This window comes from Prionailurus bengalensis, chromosome D3 (genome assembly GCF_016509475.1).
Source record: "Prionailurus bengalensis isolate Pbe53 chromosome D3, Fcat_Pben_1.1_paternal_pri, whole genome shotgun sequence".
NCBI classification, from domain to species: domain Eukaryota; kingdom Metazoa; phylum Chordata; class Mammalia; order Carnivora; family Felidae; genus Prionailurus; species Prionailurus bengalensis.
The window spans coordinates 3,791,958-3,811,552 of NC_057356.1; positions in this window are offsets into that span (position 1 = coordinate 3,791,958).

A 19,595-nucleotide genomic window follows, 5' to 3' on the forward strand; every position below is an offset into this window, starting at 1 on the left:
GACCTTAGCAAATCCCGTAATGACATTAATCTTTTGCTGTGCTCTCCACGGCTGCTCACTCCCCTATGACAGGGGAGCTTGGTTTCCTGTAGAAGTCAAGCTAAGTAACTAGATTACTGAGACAAAACTGAGCTTAGCTTGGTTTAAAAAGTGAATTATGTTATCCGCCCCCTGGAACGTTCCAGCGCTGGGCTGAAAGAAACGAAATCGGCATTTCAAGGAAAGGAAGTGAGCATCAGGCTCACAGCTATGGTAGCAGAGGTGGGCCGCCCACCCCCACCGGGGCGAGGGAGTGGACGTCAGCATCTTCTTACCCTGTAGTAGTTTCAGGGCCATACGGGCTTGCTTTGTGTCTACCTACTACGTAATAGATGAAGCCATTGATCTCAGATAGGGCAGCCACTGCCAGCCAGGATGACTTCTGTTGCTTTCAGGAGCAAATGTCCAACAAAAGACATCCTTGGGGAAGTCCTTGGCAGAGTTAACAGTTACAGGAGCTCCCGCATCGCTTGTGAGAGGCCCGTCGGCCCACGCGATGCCCCAGCAAACATTCCTACCTTCCTACCTTGGCCCAAGCGAAAGCCTCTTAGAAATAAAAACATACTCCAAAACGTTTTCCAACCGTCTCTCTATTCTGCGACTATTTTGGAACTGAAGTGCTTTGAACCTGCCTCAGAGGCTGTCCTGTTGACACGTGGTCAGGCGGTCACCACGCGCACGCTCTGGCCACTCTGTTTCTGTTTCTGTTTCCGGAACAAGCTGAGCCCGTTCCGGCCCCAGCCTCTGCTGCTTCTTCTCCTCTGCCTGGTGCTCCTGACCATGATTTCCGTGGCAACTCCATCCAGAAAGCCAAGCGACAATCTTGGTGAGAGTTGACCTTGGATGTCCCGAGCTTGATTAATTGTCAGCCTCCCTCGTTTTGCCCCCACTTCCTACTTGGAGAAAGGTAGCCTTGCCCTCTGAGGCAGTCACAGTGAGTGCCCTACCTTCAGTGCACCTGCTCGTGGCTTCCCCCCGGACCCAACAGCCCCCACTCAGGGCACACCTGATGCCTTCCCTTCGCTCACTAGAAGCTTCCCACTCATCTGCCTGCTTTTGAGCCTCTGCCAAATCCAGGTGATGGTGGCTGGCTCCCTGCTGTAGCAAGCTCTGGATAAATAGCTTCTGCCTGTTCTCATTTACGTGGTCTTCAATTGTTTGAGCAGTTGTGTGGGCACGCGATTCAGGGAGAAGTGGGTGGGAAGGAGAAAGTCAGGGGGTTACGAAAAGGAACTTCAATGTACATCTATGAGCCCACTTTATCCATTAGGGTGTGTGTATTTTCTTCAAGGTGAGGCATCCATCAAGTTTTTAGTTAATTTCCCTCTTTGCCAAAGTATTACATCTATGGTCAACTTATCCTAGGGATTACAACGTGCACCTTCGGTTTATGAGAATCCAAATTCAGGTTTGGAAAATTAAGGATAACTTGATCGTTCTGTCATTTGTGAACGAAGTAAGCCTCTTCAAATCCTTTCATTGAATTTTCCAGTCTTCTTATCGTTTGCTTTTTGTAATCACGCATTTTAATGTAACGTATATTCGAAACCCACAAGACCTTGTTATTGTTATTGGTTTATACCGTAAAATTAATTTAGATTTACCCACCTACTCTATTTTATGTTCTTTATTTCTGACTTCATTCCTCTTGCCGTCTGTAATCAAATGAAAATACTTTTTCTGGTTTTAATTTTAGTACGAGTCTGCTAGCAACTGATTTTATCAGTTTTCGTTTTTCAGTAAATGCATTCCGCCTCTTCTTTGTAACCATATTTTTGCTGAGAATAGAATTCTAGCTTAACAATCACTCTCTTTCAGCAACTTAAAGATGCTCTTCCATTGTCTTATGGCTTCCATATTTTAAATTTGGATTGGACCGTTTCTCTAACTGTTGTTCCTAGTCTCTGGGATTTGTAGTCTTACTGTTATGTACCTACATACAGTCTTTGTGGTATTTATCCTACTCGGACTTATAGAGATTTTCCAATCTGTGTCTTAAGGCCAGTCATCAAGTTTTGACTCTCATCAAATACTTCCATCTCACCTTCCCTCTCCTCCCCCTTCTGGCACTCGAAGACATATTCTTTGATCATTTTTTTCCATACTGTGGATAACGACTCTGTTTTTTCTCTTCCCTTTGTTTTCTCTCCGTGCCTCAGTTTCTAATGTGCAGCCGGCCCGGCTCCCAAGTTAATCATCTCTTCTTTAGCCGTGTCCAATATAGTGTTAAATTTCATTTGCCCTTTGGGGCACCTGGGTGGCTCAGTTGGTTAGGCGACCGAGTTCGACTCAGGTCATGATCTCATGGTTTGTGAGTTTGAGCCCCATGTCGGGCTCTGTGCTGTCAGCTCGGACTGTCAGCTCGGACTGACAGCTTTGGACTCTCTGCTTTGGACTCTGTGTCTCCCTCTCTCTCTGCCCCTCCCCTGCTCATGCTCTGTCTCTCTCTGTCTCAAAAATAAATAAAATCATTAAAAAATTAAAAAAAAAATAAATTTCACTTGCTCTTAATTTAGTGTTTAGTTCTAGAATTTTTATTTGATTGTAGTTGAAAAATTCCTTTATCTCAGGTACAAGCACATCACTTTGTCATCTATTTAATTGAATAGATTTATCACAGTTGCAAACACTGTGCATCTAATATCTTCAATGTCTAGTTCATCCTGGGGTCTATGCCGTCTGTTTCTGTTGCCTTTGCCCTTTTGTGCACCTGTCGTGTCAGCTCCTGGAAGGTAGGGGAGGGGCACGTTACCTTTCTTCTGCTTATAACTGAGAGTGTCACAGGCTGGGGCCCTTCTGGTTGGCCTTTACCTCTGGGGTGCTTCAGGGAACCCAGACGAAAAGTTCGAGTTACTTACCAGCCTTTCTTCCTAGCTGTTCCCCAAACTCCACCTTACCTGCCTCCTGATGTAAGCCTCCTGAAATCCCTGGTCTATCCCTCAGTGTCCTGGGAGCTACTTTATGTTTGACTCTTCTGTCTCTTGGCCCCTGTTGCTTACAAATCAGTGACTGTCTTGGGGCACCTGGGTGGCTCGGTCGGTTGAGCGTCCAACTTTGGCTCAGGTCACGATCTCACCGTTCATGAATTTGAGCCCTGCGTCAGGGTCTCTGCTCTCCGCACAGAGCCCGCTTCAGATCCTCTCTCTCTCTCCCCTCTCCCTTCTCTCTATCTCAAAAATAAATAAATAAACCTAAAAAAAATCAGTGAGTGTCTTACATGGAAGAACACGTGGCCCCAAGTGTTGTGTTCGTTCTGAAGTCTTCAGGACATTGGCCCCAAAGCCCTAATAGCCTCCACAGCTGTGAAGCTCCTTCTCGTTGTCCTCGACTCTGCACCGTGCCCGAGCTGTCGGCCCAGCTCCTCGCCCTTCTGGCTGCTGCGCCCAGCTCGCCTCTCCCTCTCTCCCCTTGTTGTGCTAGCAGATTGCATTTGAGATCTCTTCCATCCCGCATGCTTTTCTTCCAATGTGACCTCGAGACTCCTTCTTCTGCATGGTGGCATCTGTGTCCTTCCTCTGAACCTGGGTAGGCTTCCCTGTCTGCTTCTACTGAGGAATGGGGGGCAGAAGAATGGCCAGCGTGTGGTTTCAGAGGCTCAATCACAGAAGTCTCATGGACTTCTGGCTGTTCTCTATTGTGTGTGTGTGTGTGTGTGTGTGTGTGTGTGTGTGTATAATGTACTATATGCATCTATAGAAATAGAATACACACATCTGAGTCAGATTTGCCAAGGAACAGTTTATATACACCACAGGACACTCATGTTAAGTGCACATTTCAATAATTGGACCCAGCTTGGCCTTGGAGTTCATCCCCTTTTCTCAGGTTTCCAGGCTCCCCCTTTTCCATCAGTTCCCTATCCCCCACCTCTGAAGACCCAACCTTAAAGATCCCCTGTGAGGGCTGGAGGGTGTGGCCCCCAGGAGGGATCCAGAAGGGCAGAGTAAGAGGACAAGGCCACGTGACGTGGCTTTGGCGGAGGGGTGCGCCCCAGAAGTTCTAGCCCTAGAGGGTACACATTGTCTTTGCTGTTATTTGTGGCAGAAAAAGGACTCCTGAGGGTGGAGGGACCAGCTCCTTCCCGCAGACTGTGCCGATGGAGGAGAGTTGACCCGTGTGCGTGGAGACCTCACATAAACCACCACTTGCTCCTGGAAAGAGTGACCACGCTGGGAGGAAGTCTAAGCAGCCTGTGTCAACACCTCCTGGAGAACAAGTGGGGCCCCCACACACAGCCAGGTCAGGTGACAACCCTTATGAGCCCACCAGCCTTGCGACCTCTCCTCCTGACCATGGATCTCCCTTCCTCCTGTCCCTGGAAGGGCGAAGATGAGCCATCTCAGCCAAGCCCAAGGTGAGGATTCATGAACAAAATAAATGACCGATGTTATTTTACGCAACCGTGTCTCGGGGGAGTGGGTGTTTCTTTTTTTTTTTTAAGTTCATTTGTTTATTTTGAGAGAGACAGAGAGAGTGCAAGTGGGGGAGGGGCAGAGAGAGAGGGAAGGAGAGAATCTCAAGCAGGCTCCGTGCTGTCAGCACAGAGCCTGATGTGGGGCTCAAACCTATGATCCATGAGATCATGACCTGGGCCAAAGTCAAGAGTCGGACGCTTAACCAACGGAGCCCCCTGGGTGCCCCTGGGGAGTGGCCGTCAGGCAGTAACAGGTGACCGAGTCGGCAGGTGCCTTGAAAAGAAAGGCAGCTACAGCGCTGTGCTGCCTAACTGGGTCTTCCCTTCATGCTCTCGGTCTCTCAAATCCTGGGTTGGGGGGCAGCTCTTTGATATCTTTAAACAGATGTTGTTTTTTGTGTATATTAAATAAGCCCCTAGTTGTTCTCAATGGAAGAGTTGGAAATCCATAAGCCGACTCATCTCGGCTGGGAATGGAAGCATTGAGCATTGGTGTTTTCTAAAACCCCCCCACATCGGGCACCGGGGCAGCTCAGTTGGTTAAGCGTCTGCCTCTTGATTTTGAGTCAGGTCGTGATCTCACAGTTCATGAGTTCAGGCCCCGTGTCGGAGTTTGTATTGACAGCATGGAGCCTGCTTGGGATTCTCTCTCTGTCTCTCTCTTGCTCATGGATGCTCTCTCTCTCTCTCTCTCTCTCTCTCTCAAAATAAATAAATAAACTTTAAAATAAAAATAAAAAATCCCCCCGACTCTTACCAAAGAGTTGGCCTCTTAGGATTTTAGGATGAATTATCTTGAAAGCATTTATTTCACTATTGTTTTTTCTCTTGGGTCTTTTTTTTTTTTTTTTAACCAATACCCATTAAATTTATTTCATTTAAAATTATTATTTTTTTAATTTTGGGTTTGGCCACATGGGACAGCTGAGAACAGAAGGGAGATTATAAACAATGGGTAAAATCTATTTCTGATTCTCAGGGTATTTCCATTCCGGCTGCAGAGAGAAAGATAACCCACGTGCATGCAGCAGAGACTAATCCAAAACAATTATATTTGATTTAGTGCACTATTATACTGAATGCAGAAACATGTGCCCAAAACAATAAGTACCACATCTACCATGGCACTCTATGAAATTAGTCAAAATATAATTGACAGCAACATTAGCAATTACAGATAAAATTACTGGGAAAACCGAAATAAAAATACATCTACAGGCAACTCAATTTCACTCCTATAACTTTGTTAATGGAGCACATTTGCATCTGCTAAACACCCTTGTGGCTCTTACATGTAGAAGGGTAAGCTTCAGACCCTGATTATTTTGACAGAAATGTAAGGTTTGCATGTGCTTTTGTTCATCCTAGCTTCAGTTCTTGGAATCACTTTTGAGGAGAAGAGTTTCTGTTTCCATTGTAAATATCTTGGCTATTTAGGCTGGCCCTTCCTCTGGACCTGGTGAATATGGAGCTTCCAAGATGCCCTCCGAGATCCAGCCCCTTGATACGCACACCCACGTGTGATCTTCTCTCCTTGGATATGAGCTGCCTTCACTGACCCTCTTCCAGTTAAGAGTGTGGCCAGAGTGAGGAGCTATCTCTTTTGAGATTAGGGTACAAGAAGATTGCAGCTTTCATTCGGGGGGTGATTTCTTGCCCCCTCGGGAGGAAATCAGCGGTCTCGATGCATTCCTGTGGGGGAGTTTAAGTGGAGGAGAACTGAGACATGTCAATCGCCATGAGAGGAAGCTTGTGGCTTGAGTTTGAGGTCACTACAGCCTTGTCTGATACCTTGAATGCAAGCTCACAAGATTCCTTAGCCAGAATTAGCCCAAATAAGAAACTCCCAGACTCTTGACTTACGGAAAATGCAAGATATTAGATGGTTGTTGTTTTCAGTTACTAAATTTTGGGATATTTAGTTACACTACAATAAATACCAAAGAGAGTGAAATAGCTGCTTGGAACAATTGTCCTATGCTTTATTTCCAGCAATTTCTAGTTTTATAGAGCAGAATGTTGACTTTAATATCAGCAGGAAGGATTTGGGGAAGGCTGAAATTTCACAAATACCAAGATACATGGGGGGAAAAATTCCAATTTCTACCCGGAAAAGACAGCCTGCTGTAATCTTGACCCATGGTCCACCACGCTGGCTGGGCATCCAAATTATAGGAGGAGCCTGTTCAAAGTATACATTTTCCTGTGGTTCATGTTCATTAGACCTCAGACGGGACCCAAGAATCTATATGTTAAACATTTCCCCCAGATAACGAAGACATGGGAGCCACTTGATTGACAATCGCCCCTGGTGATTTTGCCCAAAAGTTCTCTTGACACGTGAAAACTGTGGTCTGTAGGCTCAAGTCCACGGTGACAGATCCCGTAACTCCTGGCAAAGCCAGATTCACTCCCTTTATGTTAGGGGGCACTCTTGCACTTACCTAAGGACTTGATGCTTCTGCTTGTGCTGTTCAGAAAACACAATAATGTTCATCACCCTCAATTAGTGATCGCTGTAAACACTTGAAAGATCATCTGACATCATTCATTAAGGAAGAAAAAAGAGAAGAAGAGGGTAGAGAAAACGAGACAATGATCCGGAAGAAGACGAAATGGCCCAGAAGAACAGGAGGAGGAGGAGGAAGGAAGGGAGGGAGGAAGGAATGAAGAAAGGCAGGAAGGAAGGAAGGAGGGAGGGAGGGAGGAAAGGAAAGGAAGGAAGGAAGGAAGGAAGGAAGGAAGGAAGAAGAGAGGGAGGGAGTAAGGAAGGAAGGAGACAATCACAAGACTCTCAAAAACAAACCTAGTGTCAATTTCTTGTGTCTGACTCCAAAGCTGTGAGCACATATATTATAAATAAGTCTTCTAGAAAAACTCCTTAATGAGACAACATTGAGGTTATTGGATGGGGATGTGGTAAACCTACAGGACAAGGGGATAACATATGTGTCCGGAGGTTAAGCAAATGGACAGTGTTGTTTTGGGATAATACTTCCAGTCAAAACACGTTCCAAGTGAGCCCTAGAAACTTACAGGATGTACTCCAGAGAACAGCATTAGACACGTGTTCCTGGTGGCAAAGTTGCTCATGTTAAAAATAGATGTGATTGATTGATTGATTTCAAACATTTGTTTAATGTTTATTTATTTTAGAGAGAGAGAGACAGAACATGAGTGGGGGAAGGGCAGAGAGAGTGGGAGACACAGAATCCAAAGCAGGCTCCAGGCTCTGAACTGTCGGCACAGAGCCCGACGGGGCTCGAACCCACAAACCGTGAGATCATGACCTGAGCTGAGGTCGGACGCTCAACCTACTGAGCCCCCAGGCACCCCTCCTCTTACTCTCATTGACAATGTGCCCACACATATAGAAATATTCCTCGTGGAGTGGTCCCTCTCTGCTGGTGAGACTGTGGGACTCAACTGCTACAGCAGATTGGAATATGAGTTGGAGTCCCGGTGCAGAGGAGCCCCTGAGGTCTGGGCTTTTTGTATAAGGACCCGCACGGGCACTGGAGGTGGCCCGTGGAATCCCTGCCTCACGTTGTCCAAATCCCTCTGCACACCTGCATTTTATTTTTATTTTGTGTATGTTTACGGTAATGCCAGTTGGAAGAGGTGTGTCAGTAATGATGACTTCATTCCCATCACAAGTAGTTGAAAGGCGATTGTGTCCAGCCGCTGTCAGCATGTGAACAGAGGACAGGTTCCCTCCATGGGGACCGTGCCCTCAGGCTGATCCCTCGGTAACCTGATACTCCCGAAAGCATCTGATTTCAGGCATGCAGACTGCGCCATGGTCTGGTGAATGGAAATCTTTGCGTTTTCTCCTTCCCGCTTGGATGCGTGCGGAGTATAAACGTCAGCCTTGGAGACTGGCCGCTCTAACTCCCGCTTGATGCACACATTTCTGACCAAAGAAGGTCAGCTTTAAAAAAGGTCTTCCGGGGCACCTGGGTGGCTCAGTCGGTTGAGCGTCCGACTTCACCTCAGGTCACGATCTCGCAGTCTGTGAGTTCGAGCCCCGCGTCAGGCTCTGGACTGATGGCTCAGAGCCTGGAGCCTGCTTCCGATTCTGTGTCTCCCTCTCTCTCTGCCCCTCCCCTGTTCATGCTCTGTATCTCTCTGTCTCAAAAATAAATAAATGTTAAAAAAAATTTTTTTTAAAAAAAGGTCTTCCTAGGGATGCCTGGGTGGCTCAGTTGGTTAAGCATCTGACTTCAGCTCAGGTCATGATCTCGCGGTTCGTGGGTTCAAGCCCCGCGTCGGGCTCTGTGCCGACAGCTCGGAGCCTGGAGCCTGCTTCGGATTCTGGGTCTCCCTCTCTCTCTCTCTGCCCCTTCCCCAGCTCCTGCTCCGTCTCTCTCTCTCAAAAGTAAATACAAAATTTAAAAAGAGAGAGGGATTCCTGTTTTATGTACACCAGAGTCAAAGGTGGTGGATTAATTTTAACTAGTGGGTTTCCATAATGGATACTGGGTTGTGAGCATCCGTCACTTGATTGAGGCAGAAAGCATCTAAGAGATCATTTCAGGAATGAAGGAGAAGGCGACGTTACTTTCTGAGAAGTAAGACATTAAAAGGTACCTAGTTAGTGGGTTAGGCTGTTCCCCAGAAAGATATGTTGGATCTGAGTCAATAATAAAGATGAGTTTTCACTCTCGTCTGGTTCTTCTTTAACGACACTGTATTGTTCGTTTAACTGACAGAGATGAAAAAAAGCACAGAGCTAGCAAGGACAGTCCTTTTGAAGTAAATCGAGACTGTGTCCTGCTTATGGAAGCCTTTGCTCCCTTTAAATTAGGAACTTTTAGGGGCACCTGGGTGGCTCGATCGGTTAAGCGTCCAACTCTTGATTTACGCTCAGGCCGCGGTCTCCGGGTTCGTGAGTGCGAGCCCTACGTGGGGCTCTGGGCTGACAGCGCGGAGCCTGCTTGGGATTCTCTCTCTCCCCCTCCCCCAGTCACGTGTGCGCGCTCTCTCTCAAACTAAATAACCTCTTTTTTTTTTTTAAATAAAAGATACTGGTAACAAGTACATTGGAAACGCTATTTGTTGTTCTGAAGCCACTCTTGGACTCCCTTTGAGTCTGTGGACTCTGGAGTGTTCCATTTCTGTTGTTTGTCAGAACAAATTGACGCTACTGAGTTGTGAAATTAGTATCAGACACACCTTAATACAATTTAGAACACAAGAGTTTGTTATTTTGTCCCAATTATAGAAGAAAAGTATAAATGGACAAGCCTGAAATAAGAACATAATTTTATATATATAGTGTTTTTCTATACTAAACACACAAATATATATGTATACACACACTCATATATCCCTATATATGTATAAATATATGTATATCCAGACACACACACACAGAAATTAGAACAGATGGAAAATTCTACTTTCAATATATTATTAAAGAAATGGTATTTTGCGTGGTGATACATATTCTGCCCAATTTCACATATTGCTAAAAACGAAGGCTGCTTTTCACTTTTAAATATTTCTAAGTTTTGGAAGAGCAAGATCGTTGAGTTCATTGGACAATATTGAATCCTAATCAGTCATATATATAGTCTTACATATTATAGACTTTTTATTTTAAAACTATTTCCTTGCTGTGTAAAACAAACACCCCAAACTGAGTGCCTGAAAACAATAAGATTTATTTTCCCCCTGGGTATTCATTCCATCTGTGTGAGTTAGAAGGAACATACTTATCTCTACTCTACCCAGCTATTAGCCAGGCCAGTGGAAGCCTGGGAAGGAAGCCCACTCAGCTGCAGAGAAAGAGGCAAAAAAAAAAAAAAAATCCAAATTTTCGGAATGTCATGGCCATTTTTAGTCAATACAATCCACCAGCCACCACAAAAGCAAAAATGCTCCGTGTTTTAACAGCATTGTATAATTTGTCCGCCACGGTGGTCATATAAGGGAGATCTTATTATTGTGCCCATTTCACAGATGAAGAAATTGAGGTTTGAAGGGGTAAACGGCATGTCTGTCTTATACAGGAAGCAAGTGTCAGGGCTGACGTTGATGCCAGATACGTGCGTGGGAAATTATTTTATTCGGGTCAGGCCTGCAGAGGAGAGAGTGGGACAGCGGTACTGCCCCCTGCTTCGTGTTGAGAGTTATTTCTTGTTTGTTCAAGAAAAGTCTGCTGAATTCCCATGCAGACAATCTCGGAATCTGTGACCCTAATTTCCACAAGGACTTTCTCCTGACTCCACCAGTGAGCCTCCCAGGCAGAGAAGCACAATGCCTTTGTGGACTCTATGACCAACTGAGACTTCAGACTTAATGTGTCCAAACGGCCGTCTCTTCCTCTCCGGGTCATGGGACAGGCCGGGTTGGCAGGTGAAGCCTTTCAGGTGCCGGGTACAGGGCCACATTCTCCTCTCCCGTATATCTCTGTGCCCTGAGTTTCAAGGATGTGAAAAGGTGAGTGCGTCTTCCGCCTTCAGAGGATGTGCAAGGTGGACAGAGGCATCACCTCCTGCCTCGTTGAATGGGTCACGTGACCCTTTGTATTAGCGCGATGCGCTTCTGAAAGTCTGTTTGCGGATGCTTAGGCATCTGGGGTCTTGCTGGCTGGGGAGGAGCTGTTCCTCTCTGGGGGCGGGGGGGGGGAGGACTAATTCCTGGAGACAGCAGAGGGCATCACACCTTCCGGATGTAAACTAAGGAACCCACCACCACACCCCGTCCCCTCCTCTATGGTTCACGCTCTAGGTCACCAGTCCCCCGCCCTAAACACCTGACGGCCAGGTACCAGACCACGAGGGCAGCCCCTAGATGCCAGACCCCACCGAGATGATTCAAACTATCCAATCCTACCCTTGCTTACCTGGTATTGCCTGTTCCTCCCCACAGAATCCACACAAAGCTCTCGCCGTGAATAACAGACTATCTTTCAATGGCCGCCAGGTTGCTCTTTTGACCTCATCCATCCCTCGATAATAATAAAACCCACACCTGACAGCACCCGTTGAATAGAAGCCTCAAGTTAGCGGAGATGTTCCTGGAATTACCTACTTACTTTCTACAATGGAAAAAAAATACAGCCATTGAGCTCCAAGCATAGGAGAGTGTAACACTGAATGGTCTTGATGTTCCAGGTTGTTTTCTTGTCCTTTCTTTCGAATCTGTGGGTCAGAATTTCAGGTGTGATATGTTCATTTATTTTCCACCTGCCCTGCTGTGAAAATTGCCAATCAGCTTGCCGTCAGCCTAGAGGACCCCCCCTCCATTCGCCCTTTTGAAGAGGTCCCAGATTTCAGAAAGGCAATGACCTTGGAGATCAGGCTAACAGGAAGAAATCCCAAAGGCAGTAAATGACCCTTGATTCCTCCAGTGGCCTGACAGAGGGGACCCTGAGTCTTGATTTAATAGCCATGGTTTGCATGTGATGATACCTCAACCAGCCTCACAGATGACTCAGGATTAAAAAAAAAAAAAAAAAAGAATTATTCTTAAGAGTGATCTATCCACTGACCTAATTATCCTTTTTTTTCCCCTAGCCAAAAAAAAAAAAAAAAAAAAAAAATCATTTCAAAGTATTTCCATTAGGCAGCATGTGACGTAATAAACCATGACAAATTTATTTTTCATTTGTGGAGAAAATAAATTAAAATACTGAGTGCCAGTTGCATGACCAGAATTAAGACAATTTCTCCGTGTGAGCCCGGGGCAGGTAAATTGGTTCCTGAAAGATACAATAAATCCACACCGGCCTCTGAATTCCAGGGTAAACACGACTGCTTTTCTTCAGAAATCTCATCTCCAAAATTCCACCCAAAAATGACTTTTGCTTCACCTGCCGGCTGGAAAATTACAGGTCTCAGGACTGTCCCCGTTTCTGCAATGATTTACAGCCACCACGTCAGGTTGCTCTAACTCGCGTCTTCCTTCAGTCAGATGCTGGTTGGGTTAAAATCATATTGATCCCAGGTACTAACAGAATAGAAATATAATTGGTATGGCGTGAGCGCTTGCCTAGTGTTCTAGAATTCTCTAGAATAGCTTCTCAGAAGTGGAATTTCCGAGTTGAAGATGTTGCAGGATCTTTAAGGCTCTTGGACCTTTTCTCGCAAGGACGCTGCACTTGCTTGCTCCGTGACTCAATCCCTAGCCTGCTTCTCCACCTGGACAGAAGATTCTTTTTGTTCCTACCTGCATGTTATAACCCCAGAAAAAGGCCAACCCAGGTCTCTCTGAGGGGAAGCCCCAGGCAGTGGTTCCCAGCCAGCCATCAGCTGCAGACAAGGGGCTGGACCAACCCCCCCTCCCCACCCCAGACTGGAGGCTGCGGGGGGCAGTGCTGTGGCACTCGGTCGACTGACCCGGAGAATGTGAAAAGATTCTCATGTGCTTCCTTCCATTCTGAGTTCTTTCCTTTTACCCCACCTCCAGCCAAGTTCAGTTTAACGAAAGGGGAAATTGTAATCCCCAGAGGTGCATTTATTTATCATGGCAAGAAAATGTCTTTTTAAGGTAGAGCACTAAACAAAATAAAACATAGACATTTTTGAATACCATAGGTTTGCCAAGTGGGCAAAGAAGAAAGAATGCAGGTAAACCCGAAGAAGAGCAGGTAAGAGCGAAGGTCCAATAATTTATGTCCCTAAAAACGTTGCAGTTAAAGTATAACACCCAGATAGACGTGTACCTGTATCACCGTTGCACACTGAACAAATTTTCACAACTGAATATGCCTATATAACTTGCACCTGTATCAAGAAACAACACACAAGCAGCCAGAATCCCTTCCCTGGACATCCTTCCTCTAACTACACCCACTTAACTCCCTGGGGCGGCTGCTCTATCGGAGACTAACTTTGCCTGTGTCTGTATATAGACGGATCCATGCAGTGCGCATGGACGGGTGTGGCTCTGGCTTCTTTCACTTAACATCATATCTCTTATTTTTATCCATGTTTTTACATGTAATTTTAGATTCTCCATTCTCATTGGGTTTTTTTTTTATGTTTATTCCTTTTCTGAGAGGGACAGAGTGTGAGCCGGGGAGGGGCAGAGAGAGAGGGAGACACAGAATCCGAAGCAGGTTCCAGGCTCTGAGCTGTCAGCACAGGGCCCAACGCGGGGCTCGAACTCATGGACTGTGAGATCATGGCCTGAGCTGAAGTCAGACGATTAACCGACCGAGCCACCCAGGCGCCCCTCCATTCTCCTTGTTGAATGGTTTATTTTTATTTCACAGGAAGTATATATTATCTTATATAATATACATTGTTATTTATATAATATGTAAACGTCTATTTGTATCTAGACATGACAATGACTTTTGCTTCACCTGCCTACTGGGAAATTACAGGTCTGGACCTTTGTATCTAGACATTTGTATCTAGATACAAATAGACATTTGTGTATTATATAAATATGCAACAACCTACCTTACTAATTGAGTATTTGCTTAGGCTCTAGTTTCTGGTAATTACAAAAGCGGTTTTAAGCAATTGGGTGCATGAATTTTGGCAAAAAATAGGCACAAAGGTCTCCCGGGCGTCTGTTTAGGGGTGTGATTGCTGAGTAATGGGGTTTGTGTCTATTTAGCTTTGGTGGACACCAGCTGCAGAAGAGCGTATTGAGCAATTTTACCAAGTGGCTGAAACAATTTCAATTTATCTTTTTAATTTTCTTTTTTCAATCATTTGCCTGGATACACTTATTGTCTATTAGATTTTATCACTCTGTCTTGGGTGTATGGATTCTCTATAATACTTGGATTTTCCTTTCTTTTCTTTTTTTAAATCTCATTGGGCACTGAACTCTCTTCTTTTTTTTTTTTTTAATTTTTTTTAACATTTATTTATTTTTGAGACAGAGAGAAATAGAGCATGAATGGGGGAGGGTCAGAGAGAGAGGGAGACACAGAATCCGAAACAGGCTCCAGGTTCTGAGCTGTCAGCACAGAGCCCAATGCGGGGCTTGAACTCATGGACCGCGAGATCATGACCTGAGCTGAAGTCGGACGCTTAACCGACTGAGCCACCCAGGCGCCCCTGAACTCTCTTCTTAAAGGAAATGCAATATTCTTTTTTTAAATTTTTTACAACATTTATTTATTTTTTTTAAATTTTTTTTAACGTTTATTTATTTTTGAGACAGAGAGAGACAGAGCATGAACGGGGGAGGGTCAGAGAGAGAGGGAGACACAAAATCTGAAACAGGCTCCAGGCTCTGAGCTGTCAGCACAGAGCCCGACGCGGGGCTCGAACTCACAGACCGTGAGATCATGACCTGAGCCGAAGTCGGACGCTTAACCGACCGAGCCACCCAGGCGCCCCCATTTATTTATTTTTAAGAGATAGAGACAGAGTGCGAGTGGAGGAGGGGCAGAGAGTGAGGAAGACAGAGATTCCAAAGCACAGAGCCCCGTGCAGGGGTCAGACTCATGAACCATGAGATCATGACCTGAGCTGAAGTCTATACTTAACCCACTGAGCCACCCAGGAGTCCCTGCTTCTATTATTTCTTAAATAAGGAGTGTGAACTGAAATGTTCTAAATGCAAAGGCAAGGTTTTTGAAGAGTCAGAAAAAAGTGAAAAAAGCAGATGATTTTTTTTTTTTTTTTACTTTTACAATGCACTTTGAAAATATTTTTCTGTACAGGCCCAGAGGAAGCATGGTGTTAGGGGAAGGGTCTGGGGGTGGAGGGAAGATTTCCACGGCCAGGCTCATCTGTCTGGATGGACTTAGACAAGCCCCTTCTGGACAATTCTCCTCACTTGTCCTGTACGAGCATTGACAGGTGTCCAGGGAGCAGTGAGTCTGAGATGCTGCACACGGCCTCGGTGTCCCCATCAAGAGCCTTCTTTGGAGGCGAGGAAGCCCTTCTCCCCACCCCCCACCCCCGCCCCCCCCCCGCCCCCCAGGCTGTGGACATTGTTAGGTGCTTAACCAAGTCTTTCCCTCTTTTTCTTGCTTTCAGTTAAGCATCAGGATGAGTGTCCTCCTGTCCGAGAAGGTGGCCCCAGCCTCGTGCAGGTGAATTCCCCCCTGGATACCGAGGGGCTTGCAGGATGGTGGCTGATGCTTGGCTTTTTAACTGCCTTTTAAGTGTTTTACCCTGTTGAGACTTCGCCGTTTCCAAGCATCAGAGAAAGAGAAAACAAAAGCAGGTGTGCACCTGAGCTGGGAAATGGTGGCATCCCACCAGCTTAGACACAGGGGACAAGGCTGGCAGTGCTGTGTGGGCAGGTGGCTCTAGGGAGCCGTGGGCACAGGTGAGGGAAAGGCTGTCCTCATCACCGGTGACAGCACCAGCCCCCTGGGCTCACACTCCACGGGGGAGGCACTTTCTAGATTACCAGTCCCGTGGGGGGTGGTTTGCATCAAAATTAATCGAGCCTCAAAGCGATCAATCCAAGGTGTGTTTTTAAGGCTTCAAATACAAGGAGGAGCGGCCAGCCTGGGATGCAGAACAGGGTCAGCAATCCGTGCATCTCGCTGCGAATTATTTGTACCCAGATCTGATCCTATCAGCTCATTTCAGATGCTTGTTTAGTTTTCCCAGTGATGAAAATAAAGCATCCCCTGGGGAAGCGCTAAGAGTCAGCTTGGAATCACGGGCATTTGCTTAGGGGTCGTCGCCGGCGGTCAGATGCATAGTCCTGAATATTTATGGAGATATTAATAAATCAATCTCGATTTGCTACTGGCACAGGATGTTAGGGCCCAGAGCTACGGCAGACATTTTCCTTGGCCGTCATCACCCCAAAGAAAAACTCCCCCTTCTGTCACCTCCCCTAGAACAAGAAGCACAATTCATTAGGGGAAAATGCCTCTGACCCTCCCCTTGCCCTTGGAGCCCTTCCGCGGGAAGTCTCTAAACAAGGAGGGTTGCTACCACAACTCCGGACATCTCCAGCTTACTTTTCTTCTTCCTGGGTCTTCCTAAGTCTTCCAATTTGTGAATAGTCTGCCTTTGGGCGATGCCCCCACACCGCACCCCATCCCCTGCGGGAGCTCCCAACCCCTAAACACAGGACACACGGTTGAATGTGACTTTCAGATAAACAGCAAATACAATTTCAGTGTGAGTAGGTCCCAGATAGTTAGTTCATAGGACCTATTAATGCTAAGTATATACGATCATTATAAATATCAATATATATGTAAATTATATATAAATATATATTTAGTATATATAAAAGTATATGTAATTATATAACATAATGTAATATAACAACATAATATATAATACATATATAATTATGTTTTTATGTTAAAGTATATATAATTATGTCATATAATTAGATTAATATAATACACAAATAGCTACTAAACTTAGTATATATCAACTTAAAACTATATACTGTATAGCTTTATTGCATTCATTATTATGTTTATTATAACATATAGTGTTATAATGAATTACATTAATTATACGAATAGTTATACTATTATTATTTATTAATGGTTGATTAAATATGTTAAATTTAAGATGCATACCATATATATATACAAGATTAATCAGACATAGTTAACGACCTCCAACAGCAAACAGTGCAATCGGAAAACATGCTGCAGGGTTGAACACTGATGATAAACCTAGAAGAGGTAGGGAGAAAAATATTTGCAGGTGTTCACATAGCGTTATTTCCAAGCGGGCAAATCAGAGAAAGTTTCGCTCAGCCTGCACAGGTTCCTAAGCCCACACAGAACGGAGGTGCAGTGAAGGGGGGCTTTGTAAACGACACAGAGGGTACGAGGTCACTCCAAGGTCTGAGACAGCTGCCGAAGCCCCAGCTCTTACATGTGGATTCCAGGCAGCAGAATAGAAAGGGTGAGGAATCAGGGGGCGTGACTCCTGGCTGAGTTATCTCCCTTTGAGCGGCCTTTCTGGAAGTCGTGGGCAGCACCCCCGCTTGTGCGCCCGCCCCCTGCAGAGCGCCGAGTGACCTCCGGGACTTCTGCCAAGCCCGTGCACACGGGTCCAGCCCACCGAGTGCTAACGTAGTGGAGTGACTATTTGCTCTACCCTTTCCGAGAGACCTGACTCCTGCAGGACGCCTTTCGTAAACAGTCCCCTTTCTGGGTTTGTCAGTTTGCTCTCTCCAAAACGTGTCTAATTCGTGGTCCGATCTTTTCGCCTTCCTTGGTTTCCACTTCCCCACATGTCAAGGGGGTCTAGACATGCCCAGATGTAATCGTGGAAGACGGAGTGCTTAGCACGGCCTGCACAGGTGTGCGGGATGGCGGAGGGGACGATGTGCAGACGCCCGTGACCATCTGGGGCGGTTGGGTGATTCTGGGCTTGTTCTGGGTGATTCTGCACACGTGCCGATGTGGGGTCCCCTCTGTGAATGTTTGGGACATGAACCCTATCTCCACATCCAATGGCCACTGTGGCCGGAGGGTTTCTGGTTGAGAAGGCCTGTTTCTAAGGCCTGGCGTTGAGATCCTTGGGGTCCCGCGTCCCTTATCGGCTACACTGCTGTAGTCGGAATAGTCTGGGCTGTGCTCTGGTCCCTCTCTGCCTCACTGCAGACGCTTGCACCTCCCCTCTGCGCGCCCCCACTGGGCACGGGCAAGAGGGCTGAGTGCCACATTGGCCCCAGACTCCAGGGCCCAGGCTGTCACAACAGCACCATCTAGGGCATCACGTGCCAAGAGGAAGAGAGCGGGCAGAAGGCGACCCCACCGACAACCACACCCAAATCCTGGCTTCCAGGGGCCTGTGCTGCCTGGAGCCTCCCCTCCCCATGCCTCCCCTGGCCCGAGAGGGTGGGGCCAGCTTGGGATGGGTACATGATATCTCAGGACCTCAGGACGGGGGTGCTGCCCTGACGAGGTCGTACACAGAAAGACGACTTCCTGGGTTTGTTTCCAGTGCCCCGGTTGTCTCCACGCTGGGCGGCTGTATTTGGCACTCATTGTCACGTTGACCTTCCGCTTAACGAGGGCGCCAGAAGCTGTCTCCTGGACAGTGGTCTTCAAAGGCCACAGCTGTAAAGGCCAGAAGCAAAGGTGGCCAGGAGCCCGGGGCAAGGCCCTCGGATCAAAGAATGTAGATTGGGGGCTTTCATCGCGTGGTTTTGAAACAGCGGCTGGAAAGAGCCCACCGCAGCCGTGAGTGCTTGCAAGCGAGCACGTGAGATGCGTCTCACAAAGGAGGAAGACAAAGCGGGATTTCTGCTAAATGAAACCATCTCTCTGGAAACCAGCCCCATTGTGGGTTCAGGAGCCCTGCCCCCCTTTTTGCCCAGCACCTGGCTCCCACGCATCAGCGGGCAGTAGTGAGAGCTCATAACTCAGGCCCGATACCCTGCCCTGAAATTAAATAGAACACAAAGGAATTGGAAGATGTGATCGTTTCACCAGTGGGAGGAAAAGGCGTGCCTCATTGTAGCGTGGCTGTTCTCCAGGGAGGCTCCCTTCCAGAGCTCTCGGAATGGCCAGTGGCCTCAGCACGAGACGGTGGACCCAAGTGCAGCCAGTGATAGAACTCACTCGGACTCCCATTTTGCAATTTCCAAGTGCACGTGACATGGCCCAAGCTACAGGCCACAGGCCGCAGGCTCTTAGACCGTAGGATCCCTTTCCAGCTATCCAAAAGCCTTCCTTCACCCTGTGTCACGGCATTGTTGGTCTGGGGTAGACCAGTTGTCTGTCAATCAGGTTCTTTGCACCTGTCGTTGCCTCCTGCTGTCTCTCCGGATTTAAAATGTCTCATCCTTTTTAAAAACCCTGAAGCACGGTGGCGTCTGGGGGGCTCAGTCATTTAAGCGTCCAACTTCGGCTCAAGTCGTGATCTCACAATTTGTGAGTTCGAGCCCCACGTCGGGCTCTGTGCTGACAGCTCAGAGCCCAGAGCCTGCTTCGGATTCTGTGTCTCCCTCTGTCTCTGCCCTTCCCCTGCTTGGGCTCTCTCTCTCTCAAAAATCAATAAATAAATATTTAAAAAAACATAAAAATAAAAACCCTGAGGCACATTAGATATCATCATGCATTAAACTTCTCTTCTCAGAGATAATGACTTAAGATCGAACGGGCAGTTTGAAGTCTTGAAATCAAAGTTGGATTCAAAATAAGTAAGAGATTTTGTACAGAAATTGAGAAAGTCCCATTTAACTTGGCTGCCCTTTTTTTTGGCGACCTTCTCTTGAGGTCTGA